General features: G+C 39.9%; 1 protein-coding gene across 3 annotated transcripts in view; it reads left to right on the plus strand.

The window, feature by feature from the left end:
* USP49 (ubiquitin specific peptidase 49) overlaps positions 1 to 18687 on the plus strand; it is a 105773-nt gene that overhangs the window by 36362 nt on the left and 50724 nt on the right. For all 3 annotated transcript variants that reach the window (XM_036318309.1, XM_036318308.1, XM_036318307.1), the window contains one exon: positions 13729 to 13801. The gene's annotated coding sequence lies outside the window, so the exon portion shown is untranslated. The remainder of the gene's footprint in view (positions 1 to 13728; positions 13802 to 18687) is intronic.

The raw sequence follows: 18687 nt of genomic DNA on the forward strand, positions 1-18687 counted from the left end.
CTGATTCTCACAGCCAGTTGGCCTGGAGGTCAATTCCTCCCAGTGATCCTACAACAACCAAGGCACCAAGAGTGCACCAAGAGTGTCCACCTCAGGTAACTGGGGAGGCTGAGCCACTGGGCCCTACAGGACACCTGGCGCGCAGGGCCACTCTATCAACACAGGGAAGCAGCCAAAATGCGGAGACAAAGAAACAGGTCACAAATGGCAGAAATGGAGGAAAGCAAACGACTGGATATAGAGTTCAAGGCCACGTTTATAAGGTTTTTCAAGAATTTTATGGAAACCGCCGATAAATTTAATGAATCCCTCAATAAGTATAGTGAGACCATGGAGGACATGAAAAAGGACCAACTAGAAATTAAGCATACACTGACTGAAATAAAGAATAATTTACAGAGATCCAACAGCAGACAAGAGGATCCCAAGAATCAAGTCAAAGATTTGAAAATACAAAGAAACAAAAAATACCCAACCGAAAAAGAAAAAAGAAAAGAGATTCCAAAAATATGAAGATAGTGTAAGGAACCTCTGGGACAACTTTAAGCGTACCAACATCAGAATTATAGGGGTACCAGAAGGAGAGAGAGGGCAAGATATTGAAAACCTTTTTGAAGAAATAATGACAGAAAACTTCCCCTACCTGGTGAAAGAAATGGACTTACAAGTCCAGGAAGCGCAGAGAACCCCAAACAAAAGGAATCCAAAGAGGACCACACCAAGACACATCATAATTAAAATGCCAAGAGCAAAAGATAAAGAGAGAATCTTAAAAGCAGCAAGAGAAAGACAGTCAGTTACCTACAAGGGAGTACCCATACGACTGTCAGCTGATTTCTCAACAGAAACCATGCAGGCCAGAAGAGAGTGGCAAGAAATATTCAAAGTGATGAATAGCAAGAGCCTGCAACCAAGATTACTTTATCCAGCAAAGCTATCATTCAGAATAGAAGGTCAGATAAAGAGCTTCACGGATAAGAAAAAGCTAAAGGAGTTCATCACCACCAAACCAGCATTATATGAAATGCTGAAAGGTATTCTTTAAGAAGAGGAAGAAGAAAAAGGAACTCTTACCATTTGCCACAGCATGGATGGAACTGGAGAGCGGATAAATACCACAGGATCTCACTCATTTGTGGAATATAATGAACAACATAAACTGATGAACAAGGACTGATCCAGAGACGGAGAGGCATTGATTGGACTGTCGGGCCTTGGAGGGAAGGTGGGGAGGGTGGGGGTAAGGGGGAAAGATCAACCAAAGGACTTATATGCAAGCATATAGGCCTAACCAATGGACACGGACAACGGGGGGGTGAGGGCATGAGCGGGGGTGGGGGGGTGGTTAGGGTAACGTGGGGACAAGGACACATATGTAATATCTTAATCAATAAAAAATATATTAAAAAAAAATTCATTTGTTTTTTGCTGCCCTCATGGATTAATGCCTAACCTATAGCTTGCCGTAAGAGAATGACATCTGACTGACTTTGGGAAGTGTACAGGTAGAGTAACAAATTTAGGTTGTCTCTTAAATGTTCCTTTTGCAGACACCTGTTTCAGTTGAGAAGTGGCTTAATTACATTTACTCATCTATTTAGAACTAGAACTGAATCTCTTCTCCGGTGTTCTTTTTCTTACCAGTATGGTTCTGTCCTCATTAAAGTACCTGGAAATAGGAGCCCTTTATCCATTGCTCATGTCACCCAAATGTTCTGTTAGTTTAGTGTAGGTGTTAGGTTACAATCATGGAATTTTTAAGTGGTTTTTTTTTCCTGCTAATATTTGGGGATCTAGTTTTATTTTGGTGAATTTTAAAACTTAAGAACATTTGTCTCTTACTATTTAAAAATGTTTCTGTCTTAAAGAATTATAATTAGCATTTAAAAGGTTTCTTTTTCCTCCTCCAAAAGTTCCATGTTGGGGGGGGATGGGAACTCTTTCCCCAGATATAATTATAACAGGTAAAACTATTTATAACAAATTAGTATGCCTGTTAAAATTTTTTTTTTCTTTTTGTTTTTTGGGGGTTTTTTGCCTGTTAAAATTTTTAAATAATATAGAAAGGAGAAGCAGGTATAAAAATGTCAACAGGTTCCTTTGAGAAATCATAGAATGCTTTCTTTACCAATTTTTCAATTCTCAATTCTTCTCTCCCAAGACCCCTTCCTGCGTTTTACTCCATACTACATCAACCTTTTGTCTTATTTCTCTATCTTATAGTTTGTATTATGTAGTTTGCCCCAGAACACCACTGAATTCCATGTTGATTAAGAATTATTTGGCATTTTTCATTTATATGTAAAGTCTGTAGGGCTGAAACCCTGTTTTATACTTTTCAATAAAATCACTTACAACATATGTTTATGGAGTGCCTTCTTTGACTGAGGACTGGGTTCCTCTGTAGGTGCTAGCATCTTTGGGGGTACATATTAACTCTTTGACAGATTGCCGATGATTGATATAAATCCACCTTTTCTCTAGTCACTATTGCAAGGCAATTGAAAGAATGGGCTCAGCCCCTTTCTTTGTGTCACATTGGTGAATAATAATAACAGCTGGGAGCAGAGCAGGGAAAACATGTTGTTTGGAAGCTAAGGGGTCTAATGTTCCCTTATCTGGAGATGAATGTGTTTGGAGTGAAGCCCTCTGAGATTCCTTATAACCTTCAGATTTCATGATCATAAACAGTGGCTCCCAGTGAACCAGTGGCACCCTTTATAACAACTGACCAACAAAGAAAAGTGATGACTCTTGGGATTGAGTGGAATCCAATGGCAATTTTTCCATGACTGAGCCAAGCTGTTGCAAACATAATCTGAAGTAACCTTAGAACACTTAGAATAATAGAGCTCTGTTTAATTTGTTTCTCCCTCTATCTAAGATTAAACAGTGTTTTGTCATTATACTTTGGAAATGTATTTTTTATTTCTAGTTTTTATTTTTTATTGTGAAATATAATATATGAAATATATTTAAAAGCATACGTACATTTTAGAGACTAGTAAAATGAAAGCTGGGGTAACCATTCTATAAGTATAAAAGTTCCATGTGTAATCCTCTTCTATGCCCCATCCCAGGTTAACTACTATCCTGACTATTATCAAGAAAGTTAGGATTTTGCTTCTCTTCATTATGTTTTAAATTCTAAAATTGAAGGCAAAATAGCTCAATGATGAAAAAGGTCTTCAGTCTTTTTACATGTATATTTTATTTATTTATGTATTTATTTAGGTATAATTGACATATTACATATTTGTTTCAGGCATACAACATAATTATTCAGTATTTGTATATATTATGAAATAATCACCACAATTAAATCTGCTTAACATCTGTTATCATACATATTTACAACAATTTTTTTTTCTTGTGATGAGAACATCTTTTACTCTCCTAGCAATTTTCAAATATGTAATACATTATTATTTATAATAGTCACCATGCTGTACATTAGATTTCCCCAGAACTTATTTATTTTATAACCAGAAGTTTATATCTTTTGACTCCCTTCACCCATTTCACCCTCCCACCCTCACCCCCACCTTTGGCCACCACCAGTCTGTTGAACTTGGGTGTGTACCTTTTTCTTGTGTTTAAGTTCCATGTATAAGTGAAATGACCCGTTATATATCTTTCTCTGACGTATTTCATTTAATTTAATGCCCTCAAATTCATTTATGTTGCCACAAATGGCAAGGTTTTCCTTTTTGTGTGTGTGTGGTTGAGTAATGTTCATGTGTGTATGTGTGTGTTTCTCACATTTTCTTCATCCATTTATCAGTGGACATGTCCTAGTACTCTAGATATCTCATCTAATGTCCTTATATATAGAATGTATGTTGCTTCTCCAAGATGCATGAACCCATCTAACACAAAGTGGTCACCTCATGGCATCTTTCATCCTGCATAATAAAAGGCTAATATGCAAATTGTCCCCTCGACCAGGAGTTCAACCAGGGGGCAGGGCCGGCTAGCCAACCTCCCGCATCCCTTCCTCCCAGCCGGCCCAATCGGCCCCGATCAGGGTGGGTTGCCGGACCCTACCCATGCACGAATTCGTGCACCGGGCCTCAAGTTATTATATAGTTTGCTTATGCAAAAATAATTTTAGCTTCTCATTCTCAAGTATTTTTGCTACTATGAATTGGTTTTTTGTTTTTCTGACAAGTTTTGGGTTATATGCAAAGACTATGTATAATCTTTTTTTTTTTTTTTTGCAAATTATTATTTTTGTTTAAAGTATTACATATGTCTCCTTTTTCCCCATTGACGCCCCCCCCCGCCACTCCCACCCCTGAGGGCAAGTCCCCACTGCCCCAGTGTCTTTGTCCATTGGTTATGCTAATATGCATGCATAGTCCTTTGGTTGATCTCTAAATCTCCCCTCCCCTGTCCCTTGTCTCTGGATCTATTTTTGTTCATCAGTTTATGTTGATCATTATATCCCACATATGAGTGAGATCATGTGATATTTATCTTTCTCTGACTGGCTTATTTTGCTTAGCACAATGCCCTCCAGTTCCATCCATGCTGTTGCAAATGGTAAAAGTTCCTTCTTTTGTATAGCAGCGTAGTATTCCATTGTGAAGATGTACCACAGTTTTTTAATCCACTCATTTGCTGATGGGCACTTAGGCTGTTTCCAAATCTTAGCTATTGTAAATTGTGCTCCTATGAACATAGGGGTGCATATATCCTTGTTGATTGTTGTATCTGGTTTCTTGGGATATATTCCTAGAAGTGGGATTACTGGGTCAAATGAGAGTTCCATTTTTAACTTTTTGAGGAAACTCCATACTGTCTTCCACAGTGGCTGCACTCCCACCAGGAGTGCACAAGGGTTCCTTTTTCTCCACATCCTCGCCAGTACTTGTCCTTTGTTGATTTGTTGATGATAGCCATACTGACAGGTGTGAGCTGGTACCTCATTGTTTTGATTTGCATCTCTTGGATGATTAGAGAATTCGAGCATGTTTTCATATGTCTCTTGGCCTTCTGGATGTCTTCTTTCAAAAAGTGTCTATTTAGGTCCTTTGCCCATTTTTTTTAAAATTAAATCTTTATTGTTCAGATTATTACATTTGTTCCTCTTTTTTCCCCCCTAACTCCCCTCCTCCCAGTTCCCGCCCCACCCTCCGCCCTCACTCCCCACCCACTGTCCTCATCCATAGGTGCACGATTTTTGTCCAGTCTCTTCCTGCATCTCCCACACCCCTTTCCCCCCCAAAAATAGTCAGTCCATTCCCTTTCTATGTCCCTGATTCTATTATAATCACCAGTTCATTCTGTTCATCAGATTATTTATTCACTTGATTCTTAGATTCACTTGTTGATAGATGCATATTTGTTGTTCATAATTTGTATCTTTACCTTTTTCTTCCTCTTCCTCTTCCTCTTCTTAAAGGATACCTTTCAGCATTTCATATAATCCTGGTTTGGTGGTGATGAACTCCTTTAGCTTTTCCTTATCTGTGAAGCTCTTTATCTGACCTTCTATTCTGAATGATAGCTTTGCTGGATAAAGTAATCTTGGTTGTAGGTTCTTGGTATTCATCACTTTGAATATTCCTTGCCACTCCCTTCTGGCCTGCAAAGTTTCTGTTGAGAAATCAGCTGACAGTCGTATGGGTATTCCCTTGTAGGTAACTGAGTTTCTTTCTCTTGCTGCTTTTAAGATTCTCTCTTTGTCTTTTGCTCTTGGCATTTTAATGATGATGTGTCTTGGTGTGGTCCTCTTTGGATTCCTTTTGTTTGGGGTTCTCCGCGCTTCTTGGACCTGTAAGTCCATTTCTTTCACCAGGTGGGGGAAGTTTTCTGTCATTATTTCTTCAAATAGGTTTTCAATATCTTGCTCTCTCTCATCTTCTGGCACCCCTATAATTCTGATGTTGGTATGCTTGAAGCTGTCCCAGAGGCTCCTTACACTATCCTCGCATTTTTGGATTCTTTTTTCATTTTGCTTTTCCGGTTGGGTGTTTTTTGCTTCCTCGCATTTCAAATCATTGACTTGATTCTTGTGCTCCTCTGGTCTGATGTCGGGAGTCTGTATAATATTCGTTATTTCAGTCCGTGTATGCTTAATTTCTAGTTGGTTCCCCATTATAACATCGAGGGTCTCATTAGTTTTCTTGTAGATCTCATTAAGTTTATCGGCGGCTTCTAAACAGTTCTTGAGAGACCTTAAAAGTGTGGTTCTGAACTCTATATCTTCCATTGACAATTTTGTCCTGTTTCTTTGTCTCCGCATTTTGTTATGCTTTCTTGGTGCACCCCCTAGTGGTCTTTGTGCGCAGTCTTGTACTTAAGCCTTGATTTTTGTAGCTAATACCAGGGAGGGTTTGACCTCCAGGCCAAGTGGCTGTGAGAATCAGCTGTGTCTGCAGTGAGAGAACTTCTGTCCTCTAGGGAGGTGCTAATCTGGCGTTTGCCTGAGGCTATCCGGCAAATGCCTCTGTGCAGGGCTTGGGCGGGGCGGGTCGCACAGGATCAACAGGGTGGGCCGGAGAGAGCAGTTATGGCGGCTCTCAGTCCTGTCCTCAGGGGCTCTGCCTCTCTGAGTCCCAGCAACCACTGCAAACCTCGGAGAGAAAGCTGCACTCGCTCTGACCGAAGCCAGACAGTCCCGCTTCTCCCGTTTGAGTCTGGGTCCCTAAAGACTCGCCTGTATCTGGAGCTCAGAGTCTGCAACTCCCTCCCGATTGAAAACGCCAACCACGCCCTCCGCCGTCACCCCGCTCCGCGCACTCCGCACCTCAGAATTTGACTTCAGCACTGCGCCTCCTCTGAGCGTCCGTATGCGTTTCTCTTTCCTCCTAGTTGTAGGACTTCCACTCAGCCAGTGTTCCTGTGGTTCTGGGTGATGTCCGTTCCGTCTTTTAGTTTCACTTTTGAAGTAGTTGTTCAAGGCAGCAAACTCCGGCATTAATCTATGCCGCCATCTTGGTTCTCCGGTTCTGTGTGGTTTGCCCATTTTTTGATTGGATTGTTTATCTTCCTTTTGTTAAGTTGTAATAGTTCTCTGTAAATTTTAGAAATTAAACCCTTATCTCAAATAGCACTGGCAAATATGTTCTCCCATGCAGTGGGCTTTCTTGTTGTTTTGCTGATGGTTTCTTTTGCTGTGCAGAAGCTTTTTATTTTGATGTATCCCCATTTGTTTATTTTCTCCTTAGTTTCCATTGCCCTAGGAGCTGTATCAGTAAAGATATTGCTACATGTGTCTGCTATGTTGCTGCCTATGGAGTCTTCTAAGATTTTTATGGTTTCCCATCTTACATTTAAGTCCTTTAACCATTTTGAGTTTATTTTTGTGTATGATGTAAGTTGGTGGTCTAGTTTGTTTGTTTTTTAATGTATATGACCAAATTTCTCAGCACCATTTATTGAAGAGACTGTCATGACTCCATTTTATGCTTTTGCCTCCTTTGTCAAATATTAATTAAGCATAATGGCTTGGGTATATTTCTGGGTTCTCTGTTCTGTTCCATTGGTCTATATGCCTGTTCTTGTGCCAGTATAGGCAGTTTTGAGGACCGTGGCTTTGTAATACAGCTTGATATCTGATATTGTGATCCCTCCAACTTTGGTCTTCTTTCTCAGGATTGCTGTGGCTATTTGGGGTATTTTCTTATTCCAAATGAATTTTTGGAGAGTTTTTTTCTAGGTATTTGAAATATGCCATTGGTATTTTAATGGAGATTGCATTGAATCTATAAATTGCTTTGGATAGTATGGACATTTTAATGATGTTGATTCTACCAATCCAGGAACATGGTATATTCTTCCATTTGTTTATGTCTTCCTCTATCTCTTTTTTCACTGTCCTGTAGTTTTCTGAGTGTAGAACTTTTACCTCCTTAGTTAAGTTTATTCCTGGGTATTTTAATTTTTTTGGTGCAATGGTAAACAGGATTGTTTTTTTTAGTTTCTCTTTCTGTGAGTTCATTATTGGTGTATAAAAATGTCATAGATTTCTGGATGTTAAATTTGTATCCCGCTACATTGCCAAATTTATTTATTAAGTCTAGTAGTTTTTTGATGGAGTCTTTGGGATGTTCTATGTACAGTATCATGTCATCTGCGAATGACAGTTTTACTTCTTTTCCAATTTGAATTTCTTCTTCTTGTCTGATCCCTAAAGCTAGCACTTTCAGTATTATATCGAATAGGAGTGGTGAAAGTGGGCATCCCTGTCTTGTTCCTGTTCTTAGGGGAAATGAATTTAGTTTTTGCACATTGAGTATGATGTTGACTGTAGGTTTGTCATAAAGGCATTTATTATGTTGAGGTATTCTCTCTCTATTTCTACTTTGCTGGGAGTTATTATCAAGAAATGGTGTTGGATTTTGTCAAATGCTTTTTCTGCATCGATTTATATGATTATGTGATTTTGTCTCTCAACTTGTTTATGTGATGTATCACATTTATTGATTTGCAGATATTGTACCATCCTTGCATCCCCGGAATAAATCCCACTTGGTCATGGTGTATGATCTTTCCTGGATCCGATTTGCTACAATTTTGTTGAGGATTTTAGCATCTATGTTCATCAAGGACATTGGCCTGTAGTTCTCTTTCTTTGTGATGTCTTTATCTGGTTTTGGACTTAGGGTAATGCTGGCTTCATAGAAAGAGCTTGGAAGTGTGCCTTCCTCTTGAATTTTTTGGAATAGTCTGAGGAGGATAGGTTTTAGTTCTTCTTGGAATGCTTGGTAGAACTCTCCTGAAAGCTGTCTGTACCAGAGCTTTTGTTTGCTGGAAGATTTTTGATTATTGCTTCAATTTCTTCCATAGTTATCGGCCTATTCAAGTTTTCTTATTCTTCCTGATTGAGTTTTGGGAACTTGTATTTTCTAAGAATAATGTCCATTTCATCAAGGTTGCCCAGTTTGTTGGAATAGAGTTGTTCATAGTATTTTTTCATAATCTTTTGTATTTCTGTGGGGCTGGTTGTTAGTTCACCTCTTTCAATTTTGATTTTATTTGGGTCCTCTCTCTCTGCTTCATGGTGAGCCTGGCTAGAGGTTCATCAATCTTGTTTATCCTTTCAAAGAACCAGCTCTTGGTTTTACTGATCTTTTTTTGTTTTGTTTTTTTTGTTTGTGTTTTTTTGGGTTTTTGTTTTTGTGTGTGTCTCTACATCATTTATTTCCTCTCTGATCTTTATTATTTCCTTCCTTCTGCTAACTCTGGGCTTTTCTTGTTGCTCTCTAATTCTTTGAGTTGTAGGCTTAGATAATTTGTTACCATTTTTTCTTGTTTTTTGAGGTAAGCCTGTAGAGCTATGAACTTCCCTCTCAAGATTGCTTTCACTGTGACCCATAGATTTTGGATTGTTGTGTTTTCATTGTTATTTATTACCAGGATGCATTTTATTTCTTCTTTGATCTCTTTGGTAACCCAATCATTGTTTAATAAAGTGGTCGCCAACCTTTTGGATTCACAGGCCACTAGTGGTCCACAGCCCACTGGTTGGTGACCACTGCTCCAAAGGTTTCCTTAAACCAGCGGTCACTAACCTTTTGGACCTCATGGACCACCAGTGGTCCATGGCCACTGGTTAATAGCATGCTATTTAGTCTCCAAGTGTTTGATTTTTTTCATTCTTTTTATTGTAGTTGATTTCTAATTTTATGCCATTGTGGTCTGAGAAGATGCTTGATATGATTTCTATTTCTTGAATTTGAAGAGACTTTGCTTGTGTCCCAATATGTGATCTATCTTTGAAAATGACATGTGTGCACTTGAGAAGAATGTATATTCGGTAGCTTTGGGGTGAAATGTTCTGAAGATGTCAGTTAAGTCCATCTGATCTAGTAAGTCATTTAGGATTGATGTTTCTTTGCTGATTTTTTGTTTAGAGGATTTTTCCAGTGGTGTCATTGGGGTATTAAAGTCCCTTACTAAGACTGTGTTGTTGTTAATCTCTCGCTTGACATCTTTCAGAAGTTTTTTTTTTTTTTATGTATTTGGGTGCCCTTGTATTGGGTGCATATATGTTTACCAGAGTTATATCCTCTTGTTGAATTGCTCCCTTTAGTATTATGAAGTGGCCTTCCCTATCTCTTGTTATGGCTTCACTTCGAGGTCTAATTTGTCAGATATAAGTATTGCTACCCCAGCTTTTTTTTCATTTCCATTCGCTTGAAAACATTTTTTTATCCCTTCACTATCAATCTGTGTGAGCCCTTTGTTCTGAGGTGGTCTCTTGTAGAAAGCAGATATATGGGTCATGTTTTCTTATCCATTCAGCTACCCTATGTCTTTTGATTGGAACATTTGATCTATTTACATTTAAGGTTATTATTGATAGGTACTTGTTTGTTGCCGTTTTTATTCTTTACACCTGTGTTCCTCCTTTCCTTTCTATTGTTTTTACAGCAGTCCCTTTTGCATTTCTTGCATTGCTGGTTTGGTGGTAATAAACTCCCTTAGCCATTTTTGTCTGTGAAGCTCCTGATTTCATCTTCAATTTTGAATGATAGCCTTGCTGGGTATAGTATTCTTGGCTTTAGTCCCTTGTTTTGCATGACTTTGTATATTTTATTCCATTCCCTTCTGGCCTGATGTGTTTCTGTTGAGAAATCAATAGTCTAATGGGAGATCCCTTGTATGTAACTTTCTGTCTCTCTCTGGCAGCCTTTAGATTCTTACTTTGTTGTTCATGTTTGGCAGTTTAATAATGATGTGTCTTGGTGTCGGTCTTTTTGGGTTCATCTTGTTTGGGACTCTGTGAACTTCTTGGACTTGTGTGGGGTTTTTCTTCCCAATATCAGGGAAGTTTTCTGTCATTATTTCTTCAAATAGGTTTTTTATTCCTTGCTCAGTTTCCTCTCCCCCTGGCACCCCTATTATGCAGATGTTGTTTCATATTGTGTTGTCCCAAAGCTCCCTTAGGTTCTCCTCCTGTTTTTTAAGTTTCTTTTTTTCCAGTTGCTGCTCTATTTGGATATTTTTTCCTACCTTGTCTTCTAGCTCACTGATACGGTACTCAGCTTCTTCTAGCCTACTGTTGATGCTTTCTGTTGTGTTCTTTATTGCAGCTATGTCATTCTTCATTTCTCTTGGTTCTTCTTCATTTCCTCTTGATTCTTACACATGTTGAATTTGTCTTCCATCCTTTTCAGCATCCTTATGACCATTGCTCTGATTTCTGTCTCTGACAAATTGCTTGCCTCCATTTCATTAACTTCATTTTCTGGTGATTCCTCCTTTTCTTTTGTATGGGGGCTGTTCCTTTGTCTTCCCATTTTCACTCCTCTCAGGGTGTCTGGTTATGTGGCTCACTCTCTACCACATTGACTAAAAGGCACAAAATACAACTTGACAAGGCAACACAGAGGGAACAAAACACAAGTGTATTTATGACACTGATAACCCCAAACAAAGATGACCACCAGAGAAAAGAGACTTATGGGAAAGAACAGAGCACAAAAATGATACTGAGAAAAGGAAAACAGGTAAGAGAGAAAAGGAAAAGGAGAAAAAAGAAGGGGAAAGAAAATATACATATATGGGGGGAAACTTAACAAAACCAACAACTAAACCAAAAAATGCAAACAACAGACACCTGGGGAAAAAGGAGATGAATCTGAAGAGGCAGAGCTTATTTCCAGAAGGTGAGGTAAAGGAATTGAATGAATGGGGGAATGGCCATGATTCAGTATAGAGGAGATAGAAAGAGAATGAGTGTGTAAAATGAAAAGTAAAAAACAAAATACTCAAAAAAAATTTTCCCCTTTCTTTAATCTATGTATTCATCTATTTATGGAAAAGGAGAATAGAGCAGGGCACAGATAGTCCTGAGTTTGGTGAGTGGAACTAATTAAGCTATTAGTAGAAGAAGAGAACAAGCGAGGAGAGGAAAAACAAAAGCATAAAATAAAAAGCAAAAACAAAAAAATTAAACAAGAAGAAAAAAATTGGCTAGCGAAGAAAGAGAAAAGAGAAGGGTGCATGGACTTGGAGCAGGGGAAAGGAAGTTAGATATATTAGTAAGCCAATGGAGACTACTAAAGTAGTAATGCATCAATAGAACAGATAAAGAAGATCAATTTTTATCAATGAGTAAAAAGAAAGGAGAGAGAAAAACTAAAGCAGGTACAGGAGAAGAGAAACAGGATGGAAAAGGGGGAAGTGAGGAAGAAAGTGTTGTCATAAAGGAAAAATGAGATAGAGTAAAATAATGTTAAATAATAATAAAATAAAAATAGAATGTAGAATACTAATAAAAAATTTAAAAAAATCTATAATAATAAAAGCATGATATGCTAATTAGACTGGACGACCTTCCAGATGAAGCCGGAGTTGTGGGGCTGATCCCCTTGCATGAATTTCGTGCACTGGATCTCTGGTAATCTATATAAAAGCCTAAGCGACCAGCCGACTGGCTGGTAGCTATGATGCACACTGACCACCAGGAGGCAGACCCTCAACGCAGGAGCTGCCGAGCAACAACTTTGCAGAGTGCCCTCTCACACTCTGGGGCCCCTTAGGGGATGTCGAACTGCTGGCCTCAGCCCAATACCCGCAGGCCAGGCTGAGGGATCCCACAGTAATAATAATAGTAATAAAAAATAATAAATTAAAATTAAATATATATATAAATAAAAGGAAAAATTTTTAGTTTTTTAAGTAAAAGATTAAAAAAAAGCAAAGTGAAGTAGTGAAGTTCGTTCACTTCAGCTAAGTATTTAATGTCCCATGGGGGCTGGTCTAAGACCCTTCTCCACTGTTCTGTCTGCCACGTCTCAGCTTCCTGCTAGATAGTCAGCCACTGTGTTGAAGCTCCCAGCGATCCACCGCTCCTCTGCATCAGACGCTACAGCCTTGGTTTCAGGCAGGCGGGATCAATCTGCCAGCTTTGTTTTTCTGCCTGCTTTTAGCAGTATTTACACAAGCGTCTATTTCTGACACGGCCTCTAGGTGCTGGTGTTTCTGTATTAGTTTCCGGGACCAAATGGCCCCTCAACCCAGTCCCCCAGAGCTCCCTGGGGATATTTTGAGTCTTTATTTCCCTCCTGAGCTTAAGGCTGGTGCAGCTGCACTGCTAAGAGGGGCCTGGTCTCCAGGAGAAAAATGTCTGTTCAGGGTTGGAGGGAACGGACTGTCCCAGAGCTGGCTTCCTGGTCGCCTCTCTCTATTTTGCTCCCCAGCTTCCACAAACCCACCTTCCCCTGCATCGCAGCCCCGGTGAGTGTTTGTGATTGAAAGATCCTGGGTTTAGCGGGTAAAAGCAAGAACATTATAAAGACAGAGCAACCGCACCGCTGCACGTCTCTGTCTCCCCGGCCCTTCACGGCCAGTGCAGAACTTCAGGCTGCCTTTCTGGGCATAGCCTCCCATGACTGTGGGTTTAGATCTAGAGTCCTCACACGCTCGCATTCTCTTTCTCACTGCCGTCCTGTCTGCCACCATCTTGGATCTCTGACCATGTTTAATCTTTAAAATCTAAAGCAAATGCAGAAGTGTTCTTTTTTAGGACATAAACCTTTCATACTTTCATTTATGGATCAGTTTATTCATAAGTAACTGAATCTTTGGTTGTTCTTAGCTGAAAAAAGACTACAGCTGTTTTTACTCTTTTGCTTTAATGTTGAGTACTTGAGGGAGTTCATTAAGCTGCATTGTAATATACTGATCCTTTTTTTATATTTATAAATAAAATTCATGAAATTGCTTTTCTCTTGCCATATATTAGCCCAACCTTACTGTTTTCCTCCGTAGGTAATAGAGAAGAGGAAACCTAATCAATGACCGGGGAATAATGGAAGAAGATGGAAAAGAACTTGTTTGATGGGTAAGAAATAAGATTATAATAATGAGCTATTAATAGCATATGTATGGCCAATCTGTAATACTATGCCAAGGCTGGCATACTGTTAGTGTGAGTGACCAGTTTCTGTCTTTGTCTTGTCTTCATTCTGAACGTTCACCACTTTCTTCCTTTTCACTGTTGAGAAATTTTCAGTACTATGGATTAACTTAAGCTAAGAAAGGATACAACCATATTTGAAGATGGGATCTGAGAACCAGCGACCATACTAAAACAAGTCTAGGGTGGGTCTTGAAGCTTACGGGTGGTTGGATAGAGAATATGTGTGTCATGACCTGTCAGTATTAATGACCTTTTCTTGCTCTCCAAATACTGCCAGCTGCTGTGATGTTAGACTCACCATAGGGATCCCATTCATTAGGCAAGTGCAGATTTTATGTCAGGTGGCAATCAAATGGAATTCCATAGAAAGCCCAGTAAAAGGTGTGACTAAATTGATGAGATTATAACATTTTTTTAATTACCTAAGTCTGTACATTCTTATTGTCAATCACTTAAACAGGGGTGGCCAAAGCCTGCATCTTAGCGCTCCCCCACCCCCACCCCTACCCCAGGGAGTATACAGTGTATGATGCATATTTGTGGAACCTTCTTCTTAGCCTAGTGATTAAAAACTTGGGCTTAGGAGCCAAACTGGTTTTGACTAGCCACTGTTAACTTGACAGTTGGGTAAGTTAATTTCTCTGTGCCTCAGTTCCTTGGATATAAAGTGGAACAATAAAATGCCTATCTCATACCATGTTGAAGATTAATTAATCCATATAAAAAACTTGGAATAATGCCTGGAAGATAGTAAGTGCTCAGTAAGTGTTAGCTATAATTCCCATATGTCTTCCAGTTAGCATGTTTATGTACCAGCCCTCCACAGATTAATCTTTGTCTGAAATCCCCCAAGAGTTATACCTTCTTGGATAAAGTTAATCCCTGGCAAGGATTTTTAAGTTTTTTTCATGAAAGTTTTCTTTTTGGTTTCAAGCTTCATTTCTCTCAGAGTATGCTGCTAGACTAAGTGAAAATAGAGTTGTACACCTCTTACTGTATCTCTTATGATGTGTATGATACTTATAGGTATGTATGAATAAACACCTATTTTGGGGCTATGATAGTTTTACCCTGTCCATAAAACTATCTATGTCAAAGCTGGACTCAGGATTCTCTTGTTTCTGGAAAAGTATGTCAAATTTTCTAAGATTCCGTCAGTCTATTTTGAAGGACAGGTCTTTGGAGTTTCTTTTTTGTTTCACAGAATTCTAATAGTTTTGAAAATGTCGTTGATATATTTTTCATGGCTTGTCAGCATGAAGCAAGGACACTAAAAGTCATCTCTTTTTAATATTTTTTCCTCCTGTATTATTTTAGGGTTCTCTTAGATTATTATGTACTATTCTTTCTGCTCTATTTTAGAAGACTTATATGTGAAAACAAATTAACACTTACTGAGTATTTATTATGTGTCAGACTGTTTTTTAGTGCTTTACTCATTTACTCATTATGTCATTTAATCCTATCATCCACTTATGAAGCAGATACTATTATTGTCTTCATTTTAAAAACTGAGGAAAGTGAGACACAAACTGAGTTGTCCAAAGTCACAGAACCTGTCCTGTTGAGTAGAGGGGTGCTGGTCTAGTTAATGAACTCTTTTAAGGTTTCCTAAGGTGAATGTGGATTTAAATAAAACAGAAAAGCCAAATGTCTCCTAAAAAAAGTCGCCGTAACAAATCTGGTTTTGCTTGCTTGTGAGAAAATTTGAAATTATGTAGCTTCTTAAGTATGGGGGGAAATGATGTGAGATGATTATTTTTCTTGACCATACTTAAATAATTATAGCTGTTTTGCTTCATTAGGAATTGAGTGGATAGAAATCACTACCTAGCTAAGAACCAAATACATGTTTAATATGGATTAGAGTGAGTTTATTTGTAGATTACCATTTAGCTGCTATTCATAGAAATATGCAGACAGAAAGATTTAACTGTGCAGCAGTTTGGAACTGATTGGTAATTGGAAATTGTTCTTTTGTTCTATTAAATAATATTTGAATGACAGTCAGCAGAAAGTTGTACAAGAGGAGAAAAGGCAGGAGAAAGGTGACTTATGGGTCTTATAATTAGAATGTCACTGATAAGTGATGGTCTACAATATAAATGTGCATTAACAATCGACATTTATATAGGAACTGGAAGGACTTATAGTATGTGGTGGTTTTTGTTCTGGGGTCTGTCTTGTCAGAGAAAAACATTGGCTTTTCTTCAAATAGCAATTCATTTTCTGTTAAAATACAGTAAAGTACAAAGAGTCAGTGACATTTAAAGTAACAAGTATGCTGATAAAATGTTTTGGCTTTCCTGTGAAGTGTGCCTACACTTAGTAATGTTTTCCTCTTCCATCTTTTTTATTTTTTATTTTTTAAAAAATATATTTTTTTATTGATTTTAGAGAGAAGAAAGTAGAGAGAGAGAAAAAAGACATCAATTTGTTGTTCCACTTATTTATTCATTCACTGGTTACTTCTTGTATGTGTCCTACCTGGAAATCAAACCCGCAACCTTGGCTATCGGGAGGAAGCTCTAACCAACCGAGCTACCCAGCCAGGGCTTTTTCTCCTTTTGTTTTTTAGATTTATGTAATTTTATGTTTTGTGTGTTTGTTTTTTTAAATTTATCTTTATTGTTGACAGTATTATATATCCTCCTCCCCCCATTTTTTTTAAACTCTTTTCATCTTTTTTTAACTTTATTCCCTTATTTGAAAATCGCTTCTGAATGTTCATCAAAGTTGTGATTCTCAGTGTACATATCTTTTACGGCAGTGTCTTGCAGGGTGGTCCAGGGGCCCCCGAGACTCTTTCAGGATTCAAAACTATTTTCATAACAACACTAATACATTACTTGTTATAGGTATACAGAGGAGTTTTCCAAAGGCCTCATGATGTTCAACTGCATGCAGAGATAAGATAGAATCCAGCTGTCTTCCTTAATCCAGACATTAAAAAGACTTGCAAAAGATGTAAAATAAGGCCACTCTTCTCACTAGATTTGCAGTGAGAAGCACTGGGGTTTATTTCTACATTAGAATATTACAGTGACCCCAGTGTCGGTCAGAATGTCCCTGCCCTCTCTAGTGATTGGGTAAACTGTGAGTGGTCACAGGCAGTGCCCACCACACACCTCCATGTAGATTCTAGTGACATTCTGATAAATTGGGGCTGTCTCTCCCAGTCTAGAGAAGTGATAATTCTGTTCCTTTTTCATAAATTGTGCTAAAGGACAAGTTCTAAATTATAAGGAGCTGTTGGAAATCTGGCCTTAAAGGAGAAAGGAGGGTTTGTTGTTTAGTGGAACACTACCAACCTTGCCAATTGTTCTTTGTATTGATTGTTCTCAACTTTGGGAGGACCATAAGGACCTTTCAGGACAGCCTTTTATTTTTCAGTGTTTATTAAGCACTGGGTCCTGTTCTAGGGGCTGGAAATAAGTCAGTGAACAAAATAAAAGCAAAAAACCTCTATTGTCATGGCACTTCCATTCCAGCTTTTGAGTCCTCTGCCCTTGGCTGTGCTTCCCCTCTAGAGTAATCTGAATTAATGGTAGTGGAGCTTGAACACTGACTGGTGTTTCTTATTGTCCGAGTATTGAAGATAGACTAAAACTGTATATATATATATATATATATATATATATATATATATATATATATACACACACACACACACACACACACATACATATATATATATATATATATATATATATACATACATACACTAGAGGCCCGGTGCACAAAAATTTGTGCACTGGGGGTGGGGGGAGGGTCCCTCAGCCCGGCCTGTGCCCTCTCGCAGTCTGGGACCCCTCGGGAGATAACAACCTGCTGACTTAGGCCTTCTCCTGGGTGACAGAGGGCAGGCCCAATCCCTAGGTGCAGCCCCTGGTCGGGCTCAGAGCAGGGCTGATTGGGGAGTTGGGGCGCCGCCCCCTGTCATGCACAGAGCAGGGCAGATCGGGAGGTTGCGATGCCACCCTCAGTCACGCTCAGGGTAGGGCCAATCGGGGTTGGGGTGCTGCCCCCTGTCACTCACACAGCAGGGCCCATCGGGGGTTGGAGCTCCGTACCCTGTCACACACAGAGCAGGGCCGATCAGGGGGTTGGGGAGCTCCCCCCTGTCATGCACAGAGCAGGGCCCATCAGGGGGTTTGGGGCTCCGTACCCTGTCACACACAGAGCAGGGCCGATCAGGGGGTTGGGGGGCTTGGGGCGCCGCACCCTGTCATGCACAGAGCAGGGTCTATCAGGGGGGTGGGGAGCTCCCCCCTGTCACACACAGAGTAGGGCCGATAAGGGAGTTGGGGCACCGCCCCCTGTCACACACAGAGCAGGGTGGATCAGGGGGTTGGGGCGCCACACCCTATCACACTCAGGGCAGGTCTGATGGGGAGGTTATGGCTCTACCCCGTCACACACAGAGCAGGGCCCGTGGTGGGGGAGGGTTGGGGCACCACACCCTGTCACACACAAAGCAGGGCCGATCAGGGGGTTGGGGTGCCACACCCTGTCACACACAGAGCCGCAGGGTGATCAGGGGGTGGGAGAGCTCCCCCCTATCAGGCGCAGAGCAGAGCTGATCAGGGGGTTGGGGTGCCTTCCCCTGTCACGAACAGAGCAGGGCGGATAGGGAGGTTGTGGCCCCGCCCCCTGTCACACACAGAGCCGCAGGTCGATCAGGGGGTTTGGGCGCTGCCCCCTGTCACGCTGCTCCTGGTGCCAGGAGGCCTCGCGGCTCCGCTGATCCCGGTGCTGGGAGGCATATTACCCTTTTACTATATAGGATAGAGGCCTGGTGCACTTGT

The sequence above is a fragment of the Myotis myotis genome, unplaced genomic scaffold, assembly GCF_014108235.1.
Source record: "Myotis myotis isolate mMyoMyo1 unplaced genomic scaffold, mMyoMyo1.p scaffold_m19_p_7, whole genome shotgun sequence".
Lineage (NCBI taxonomy): Eukaryota > Metazoa > Chordata > Mammalia > Chiroptera > Vespertilionidae > Myotis > Myotis myotis.